Source organism: Schistocerca nitens, chromosome 3 (genome assembly GCF_023898315.1).
Source record: "Schistocerca nitens isolate TAMUIC-IGC-003100 chromosome 3, iqSchNite1.1, whole genome shotgun sequence".
Taxonomy (NCBI): Eukaryota; Metazoa; Arthropoda; class Insecta; order Orthoptera; family Acrididae; genus Schistocerca; species Schistocerca nitens.
Genome location: NC_064616.1, coordinates 190,429,057 through 190,438,686, shown reverse-complemented (window position 1 = coordinate 190,438,686; position 9,630 = coordinate 190,429,057). Strand labels below are relative to the sequence as shown.

The following is a 9,630-nucleotide window of genomic DNA, read 5'->3' as shown; positions in this document are numbered from 1 at the left end:
TATCCATCTGAGCCACCAAAGGCACAAATGATAGTACGACTGCAGGGAGTATCAAGCGCACGCCTCCCGCGAGACTCACATTCTCACCTTGTATGTCCACACACTACATTCTTCCAAGTCTCGTAAGAGTTGGGGGAATATGTGTGCTTCCGCGCAGAAGAAGAAGGTCATGGCCGGTATCGCCAGAACTATATACTTAATATGGATATGGTGTCTGTTCTTTCGGACATGTCCGAAAGAACAGACACCACTCTATTAATCAATGCCAAGCCGAATAAGTGCTTGAATAGGGGCCAGAGCTAGCTCAACGAATTATTAACATGCTCAGTTTGTGAAGCTCTTTCTCTTGAATAAATAATCGAAATTTTCTTAAAGTTTGATAATTTTTCTGTCTGCACATATGCATCACACCTACCGGTTTGCGTCCCATTCGGATAATTCTTTCGTGGTGGGTCTTTTTTTTTTGGCTTAGAGTGTACATGTAGTTTTGCAAAGTTAAAAGTCACCTCAGATGTCAAGAACTGTAGTACATCATGTCTCGTGAATGAAAAACATAAATTTGGCACAACGTTTTACTGAGTCATTGTGCCGCAGTGAGGAGAGGAAACGATAACGCTTAGCGCCATGCCACCTCTGCCACATACCATACGAAGACATTCAGTATGTAAATGTAGACAAATGGTTCAAATGGCTCTGAGCACTATGGGACTGAGGTCATCAATCCCCTAGAACTTAGAACTACTTAAACCTAACTAACCTAAGGACGACACACACATCCATGCCCGAGGCAGGATTCGAACCTTCGGCCATAGCAGTCGCGCGGTTCTAGACTGAAGCGCCTAGAACCGCTCGGCTACTCCGGCCGGCAAATGAAGACAACAAAGTCTGTAGCTTTAGATGATTTGGAAACCGGGGAACTGAAAGTGCAGATTGGTTGAGGGTCTTGTGGCCACTTGTTTACGTGTATCGTGTCTGTTTTCACCACGGGATCTTCGTTTATTTGATGATGTTTTTCTGGCGTTTCGACAGCGAAAGTGGCTGACTTTGTCAAAGATTCACCCTCCACTGCTGGTGGTGGGCTGGAGTAGAGTTCGCGGGTGGAGATTTTATGTATAAGGGTCGACCAAAAAGTTTTCGTTTGAGGGTGTTACTGTAGCGTATATGTAATGTAGCGCGATTCCGATGCGGTTATATAACCACCAACATGTAGGCGAGAGGTAACTGATGCATTCGTGTCTTTCCAAGGTGTGTGCAGTAAAGACGGCGATGTGAAATGTGACGACGCTATTATCAAATGTGTCCAAACAGGACAAACGTGTTGTTATTCTTTTCTTCGCTATAGAAAGTCAAATATCGTTAGACATCCATCGGAGAGTAAAGAATGTCTACGGGGAAGCATGTATGTCGAAAATCGTCATTGTAGAATGGTGTGCCAATTCCGTGCTGGCCATGATTCGACACAGGACGCCGGGCGATCTGCGAAGGAGGGAGAGGTTACACCAACTCATGTTAGAGACATTCGAGGACCCGCCCTATAGTCCTTATCTCTCCCATGCGATAATCACGCCTTCGGTGCTTTAAAAAATGGCTTGAGGTGTCCACGATTCCTGTCGGACGAGGGTGTGTAGTAGGCAGTTACGGACTTCTTCACTGGACACTGTTTCACCAAACGGGTATCTTCACCTGTTGGTGGGGTGGTTGCCTCAACGCTCACGGCAATTTTGCCTGGTTAACATTCCGATTCTTGACTGTACCGCCTTAGAACGGAAACTTTTTGATCGTTCCTTATAATTGTCACGCCAACATCTGAGGACCTTTCTCTGGTGATTACCATTTCGGCTTTCCCCTATTTTCTTGCAACGGCTATTGGTTGCAGCACGGAAATAAAGCATCCATCAATCTTTTAGCTTTCTTCTTTCTTCCAGAATGAGATTTTCACTCTGCAGCGGAGTGTGTGCTGATATGAAACTTCCTGGCAGATTAAAACTGTGTGCCGGACCGAGACTCGAACTCGGGACCTTTGCCTTTCGCGGGCAAGTGCTCTACCAACTGAGCTACCCGACCACGACTCACGCCCCGTCCTCACAGCTTTACTTCTGCCAGTACCTCGCCTCCTACCTTCCAAACTTTACAGAAGCTCTCCTGCGAACCTTGCAGAACTAGCACTCCTGAAAGAAAGGATATTGCGGAGACATGGCTTAGCCACAGCCTGGGGGATGTTTCCAGAATGAGATTTTCACTCTGCAGCGGAGTGTGCGCTGATATGAAACTTCCTTATATAACACTCCGCTGCAGAGTGAAAATCTCATTCTGGAAACATCCCCCAGGCTGTGGCTAAGCCATATCTCCGCAATATCCTTTCTTTCAGGAGTGCTGGTTCTGCAAGTTTCGCAGGAGAGCTTCTGTAAAGTTTGGAAGGTAGGAGGCGAGGTACTGGCAGAATTAAGCTGTGAGGACGGGGCGTGAGTCGTGGTTGGGTAGCTCAGTTGGTAGAGCACTTGCCCGCGAGAGGCAAAGATCCCAAGTTCGAGTCTCGGTCCGGCACACAATTTTAATCTGCCAGGTAGTTTCATTTCTTCTTTCTTGTTAAACAATCGTCGACCGAATATCCCTATATGAAAGCTGTCAGGCAGTACATAAAGCTGAAGTGGAAAAAGGAATAATATTTTTCTTCGTGTTGGGCAGATGCATTTTAATCCCTAACCACAACTTTCATAGCGCCAAATTTTATCCGATTTCATTGGCAGTCGGCCGAGTTCTTCAGTTGACTGAAACTGATAGGATTTGTTTCAGATTATTTCCATGCGTGTCTTCATCTCGTCTAGTATACGGGTTACATTTTTCAGACAGCGAAACTCTGTAGTTTATTTCAACAAATGAGTGCTGATATTTAGCTTATTTCAATGTAATTATTTCATTTTATTGGACATACGGGATACATTCGCTTTTCTTTCCGTGTAAAGAAACGATGAAGCTCTACTTCGTGCTTTTTAGGGGATTGAACCACAGTACACGGAAGATATATCACGTGAAAATGGATTGAATGTAATACCTAATATCTGTTCACACGAGTAGATATCGTTTTATCGTGTGGACTATCGTCGTTACTTAATACTACCACTGTTATAAAAATTTCTGTCGAAAATTGTTTCGGGAGGAATCCCCAAGATTTTTTGAATAATAATTACTTCAGTTGAAAGTACCTTTTGAAAAGCAGTCTGAGCTTTCTTGTTACGAAAGTGGATCTCAGAACATCAAAGGAGGCACGCCGGGGTGATGAGGAATTATGTTCTTGGTGCGCTAAGAAGGAACGCTGTAAAGGAAAGTTATGGGCTTTCTTTGTGTTGCGCCAGCTCTGGAATTCCGTGGGAAAGTGTTAAGTTCTGAAAGCAGATTAGCTGTCGGCCAACCGCGGGCGCGCCTTGGTCCATCTCCAAGACGACGGCTGCTCACAACCGGGGCGGCTCACAGTAACTGGCTTTCCTCGACCTGGCCCGCGTTCTGCGCCGCATGTTCTTGACAGCGTCACTTTTATTAAACATGACACGAATTACATTCGCGTTTTCGTTTCGAATCAGCATATGTGAACGCCACGCACAGGACAAAAACTTGCAGCTGAAAACAAGTCTGTTTGCACTTTTTAACTCTCCATTACTAAAAACCTCAATAACAGACAGAATATTAACAAGATCCCTTGTGTGTATTGTGCTGGTTAAAAGTGCAACAATACAGTGAAGAATTCGGTGGGAGAAAATAAAAATAACGCTCATAGGAAATAATATCGATTAAGTTGCAGCCATTTTGACCATTAATCGACCGTGACTGTTTCAGAAATATGAAAAGGTTTTCTAATATTGCTACCAGTCAAAAAATATGTTCACTACTAAATAATTTATTCATCGGCATATTTCGAGGTATTACCTCATCATCAGACTCAAGTGGCATTACAAAAACATTTAACATAAGTATATACAGATATTAAAGTTTCCTTACATGTCTACTGTGATCGTCTTTGTTCTTGTGGTTTGGCAATCTTCTTGTGATGTGCTGAGGTATCGCCATTCCCATGGTTCTATTGGACTTGTTCACCATTGTTCACAAACTTCACAAGCGTGACTTTAAAACAGCAGACTGCCGATTTGTTTTCTGTTAGCGTGTCTTAAAGTCACCCTTGTGAAGTTTGTGAACAACGGTGATGCAGTCCAAGGGAGCCTTGGAAGTAGCGATACTTCAGCACATTACAAAAAGACTGCCACGTAACAGGACCAAAGATGGTCGCACCAGTCATGTAAAGAAACTTTAACATCTGTATAAACTTACGTTAAATATTTTTGTGATGCTGCTATAGTATGATGATGTGGTATCACCTCGAAATATGTCGCTAAATAAATAATTTAGTGCCGGCCGGAGCGGCTGTGCGATTCTAGGCGCTGCAGTCTGGAACCGCGTGACCGCTACGGTCGCAGGTTCGAATCCTGCCTCGGGCATGGATGTGTATGATGTCCTTAGGTTAGGTTTAAGTAGTTCTAAGTTCTAGGGGACTGATGACCACAGCAGTTAAGTCCCATAGCGCTCAGAGCCATTTGAACCATTTTTTGAAATAATTTAGTAGTAAACAAATTTTGTGATGGTAGCGGTATTTGAAAATCTTTTGTTTTCACAATGTCGATTAACCAATCGAGTAATATTTCAGACAATGATGACAAGACATATAGCTCAGTCTTTCACAACCGAAGTTTTGACATGATTTGTAAGATATAGATTGTGAATGTTGTCATTATTTTCGGTCTGTTGTTTCGTATTCCACTGTGGTAGATTGCTTCAGATGGTGCATAAACAACTGTTCGAATCTGGGATGTTTACTGCTTCACGATTGATGACTTCCAACGCTTCACTGACAGAAATAACAGTAAATTATATGTCAGATACCTTCTGTGGTCCATTCAATAATGTTTTAATTCCCAAAAACCCACTTATGTTTTTGTAAATGATTCTCCTTATAAGCGTAAGACTTACTTATTGGCTGTCTATTGTTATCAATGCCCCCCCTCCCCACCTGCATAGCTAGATAAAGCAACTCGGCACCTTTATACAAACTCTTTGTGTTCTATGTGAAGAAAAAAACCCTCGATATATCTCTCCTATGTTGATGCGGATCTACTGCTTAATCAAACGGCGTTTTTTTTCTTGAAATTAATTTCAAAATTTTTTCATAAAAGACATAAGGTTATACAGATAAAACGTGCTGACACGTCTATTGTTTGGCAATTACAGTGACTGTTTAAGTTTCATTTCACTTGTTGCACAACGTAGTACGCATATTCTTTTCCGAGTTTCGTATCCAAAAAGCCTACATCAGTAATAAAATTATGTCGCAGATTAGAGATGTGGAGTAAAACATGACAATGTGGCGGTTTTTGTTATACAGCACAATTTCGAGCCACACTAAGTTCTTTCGTTAGTTGCATTCAATGTGTTACAATGTACTTCTTGGTTTAGTATTGCTTGTCATAGTCATTAGCAGACTGCTGATGAAGACAATAATTCGGTTACCAAATTTGCGTGTCACGTTACAGGTGAGTACAACATTAATCTTACCTCTTTGTCACGTTTAAGCTGGCTAACAGCTAATGACAGGTTTCGTGGATTTTACAAGAATTGTAGATGGGGATTACTCCGCTTGCGCTATGAAATGGAGCGCTGCAGAGACCTTTTGGATAATTCGTGTGAACACTGCACAGAGGGAACAGCTATGCTGTGGTGGAATACACACGACTAGCAAGTATCTATTTATATCCCATTCAGACGAACCCCTCTGCAGATCCGATCAGTACCGACCTCTAGCACTCCCCAGAGACAGGTCTCGGTTTTCTAGATTAGACACGACAGAGGAGAACATACATTCTTGTAGGTCAGATAGAGAAAATGCCAACCTTGTGTTGGTTAGTTGCCGTGCCCTTCGAATTTCTTTCTGCTTTTACAGTTCATGCAGTCTACATATTTCTCGCAATGCACAGATTGTCAAAGTCAAATATTAGCACTAGGAAAATCAGCAGTCCAAAACGAAATACGTTCCAGAAAGACAGGCTACCGAGTGAGGTAGCGCAGTGGTTAGGACACTGGACTCGCATTCAGGGGGACGGCGGTTCAAACCCGCGTCCGGTCATAGAGATTGAGGTTTTCCGCGATTTTCCTAAATCGCTTCAGGTAAATGCCAGTATGGTTCCTTTAGAAGGGCACGGCTGGATCCCTTTCCCATCCTTCCCTATTCCGATGGGGCCGACGACCTCGCTGTTTTGTCCCATACCCCAAATCATCCAAGCACCCAAAGAGAGTCTCCATGCCAATATGAAAGTGGCGTATGCATTGGCGTGAGGAAATCAGGGATATCTAGGTTGATAAATACCGAATATACAAGGGTAAGATAAAAAAAATTCTAGGTGTGTCAATCAAAGATTGTCTTCGAGTCAAATATTAACACCTCAATTTTCAGACGAAGCCTCTTTTCAGCTCATTTTGATTAGAAACCAGGGGACGATGCTACAGATAATGAGCTTCACTGGAATACTATTACCAAGACTGCGCATTTATTATAGTTTTACTGTCAGTCAGGAACAAATGCAGACGAAAGCTAAAGCCTACAACGATTCACTGATCGACAGTTTAACACATTAGAGATTCGTAACAGGCGAAAGAGCGATAGAAAGCGGGAAAAATGTCACAAACGGCAAATATATAGACTGTGATTAAGGGATGACAAGTAGAATAAAAAAATATATTTTGTTTGCAGATACCTGTCACAGCAACGAATTCTGAATAAATGACGTTAATTGTGACATTTTAGTCGCTGAATTAACATTGTTACACTTGACATGTATCATAGAACTATTTAGATGTGGAAAATAATTAATCTGGCGGTCTGCTGTCCTTTACAGCATGTATGATACAATAATCGAACTAAGAACGCTGCCATCTGTTGGCAATTACAAGCAAAAGGAGCATAAGGCACGCGTTGATTTTATTTAACATTTTGAAACTTTGTGCAATAGTAGCTAAAGAAACACTCATCTTCAGCAAGTACATATTCCTAATTCGTTAATTACGTTGCATTCCATACCAAATTCGATATAGTTCCCAACGAATTTTACAGATGCGGGATGGAATTTGATGATGAAACAGAACATATGTTTTTTAAATGTGTCGTGTGTATGTGCGTGTGTATATGTGTGTGTGTGTGCGTGTGTGTGTGTGTGTGTGAGTTTCTGATGTATTTAAATGTAGCATTACTGCAAGTTACATCCTTTATGTAATTTTTTGAATAAATACTTTTGAGCATAGCGCAAAAAATTCCGATCATTTGGATACTTTCGAGCTCAGCGAAGATGGCTGTTCTCGAGCTATATTGTGATTGGCAGTTTCATTTTAATGACCTGTAAAGTGCTGGGATTTGATTGGCTGTTCCGTTTTAATGGTCTCCTCTGCTCCAAGAGATGAAGTGTTGCTTCCTGGGATGTGAATGGTGTCATAGGTAAAGGGGTATGGCTTGTCACGTGATGATGACTTAAGGGATAAGGGTGATTACGTCATGAGGTGAGGTTCAGAGGTTACTGTAACGTCATTGCCCAGAGGTGTAGACAGCCAAAATTGTTATTGTGGAGATGGTCAGTTATTTCTCCCGACTCCGTGCTGTTGTTTGGCAGTTGTCGAGCATTTACTTCTGTAAGAATGGAACAAACTTATTTCAACATATTTGGATCATGATCAATAAGTCTGCCTATTTATTGATGTGGAATTCCGTCGGAAGATCTGTTGTTAGAAGGAACGGCAAATAATTTGATTTCAAATTTACTTTTTCTATTATCTTAAGTTTAAAAACCAGACATTATTATATTAATCATTAGAAAACTTGTGATGCTACACGCTTTTTCGTTTTTTGTGGTACGAAATTACTATTACAACTTCGGTAATTTAAAGTTGTGCTACATTTTAACATCAATATAAAACGAAATATTGATGTATAGCGGCCTGTGACACAGTGTCTTAATAATAAATACGATATTGCAGTGCCTGTACTGTTAATATGATCGATGAAATGCTCCTTCGGATATGCCTTCATGTCCGAAGGAAGGTTGTATCTTCGTCCTTAACAACACAGGCACGACAGTATCGTTTTTATCCGCCGATACCAGGCGTCGATTTTCAATTAAAATGTCCTCCCCGTACGAGTACAGCTGTGACGCAGGAACGACGAGATACAGATGATTGTGTCTGGCCGTCAGTGGTGTGCGGGTAGCCAGAACGGTTAAGGTGACCGCTCTCGTAAAGTGGAAAATCCGTGATCGACACCCGATCCATCACAAATTTTCATTGTAATCATTTCCATGTACAGGGTGTTACAAAAAGGTACGGCCAAACTTTCAGGAAACATTCCTCACACACAAATAAAGAAAAGATGTTATGTGGGCATGTGTCCGGAAACGCTTAATTTCCGTGTTAGAGCTCGTTTTAGTATCGTCACTATGTACTGTACTTCCTCGATTCACCGCCAGTTGGCCCAGTTGAAGGAAGGTAATGTTAACTTCGGTGCTTGTGTTGACATACGACTCATTGCTCTACAGTACTAGCATCAAGCACATCAGTACGTAGCATCAACAGGTTAGTGTTCATCACGAACGTGATTTTGCAGTCAGTGCAATGTTTACAAATGCGGAGTTGGCAGATGCCCATTTTATGTATGGATTAGCACGGGGCAATAGTCGTGGCGCGGTACGTTTGTATCGAGACAGATTTCCAGAACGAAAGTATCCCGACAGGAAGGCGTTCGAAGCAATTGATCGGCGTCTTAGGGAGCACGGAACATTCCAGCCTATGACTCGCGACTGGGGAAGACCTAGAACGACGAGGACACCTGCAATGGACGAGGCAATTCTTCGTGCAGTTGACGATAACCTTAATGTCAGCGTCAGAAAAGTTGCTGCTGTAAAAGGTAACGCTGACAACGTCACTGTATGGAGAGTGCTACGGGAGAACCAGTTGTTTCCGTACCATGTACAGCGTGTGCAGGCACTATCAGCAGCTGATTGGCCTCCACGGGAACACTTCTGCGAATGGTTCATCGAACAATGTGTCAATCCCTTTCAGTGCAAATGTTCTCTTTACGGATGAGGCTTCATTCCAACGTGATCAAATTGTAAATTTTCACAATCAACATGTGTGGGCTGACGAGAATCCGCACGCAATTGTGCAATCACGTCATCAACGCAGATTTTCTGTGAACGTTTGGGCAGGCATTGTTGGTGATGTCTTGATTGGGCCCCATGTTCTTCCACCTACGCTCAATGAATCACGTTATCATGATTTCATACGGGATACTCTACTTGTGCTGCTAGAACATGTGCCTTTACAAGTACGACACAACATGTGGTTCATGCACGATGGAGCTCTTGCACAATTCAGTCGAAGTATTTGTACGCTTCTCAACAACAGATTCGGTGCCCGATGGATTGGTAGAGGCGGACCAATTCCATGGCCTCCACGCTCTCCTGACCTCAACCCTCTTGACTTTCATTTATGGGGGCATTTGAAAGCTCTTGTCTACGCAACCCCGGACCAAATGTAGAGACTCTTCGT

At 42.5% G+C, this 9,630-nt stretch overlaps 1 non-coding gene across 1 annotated transcript; it reads right to left on the bottom strand.

Annotated features, from left to right (window-relative positions):
- Positions 1-1,989: 1,989 nt before the first annotated feature.
- On the bottom strand, positions 1,990-2,064 carry Trnas-cga (transfer RNA serine (anticodon CGA)). The gene has a single exon. It is a non-coding gene; the product is annotated as a tRNA-Ser (tRNA).
- Between the last annotated feature and the right edge of the window lie 7,566 nt (positions 2,065-9,630).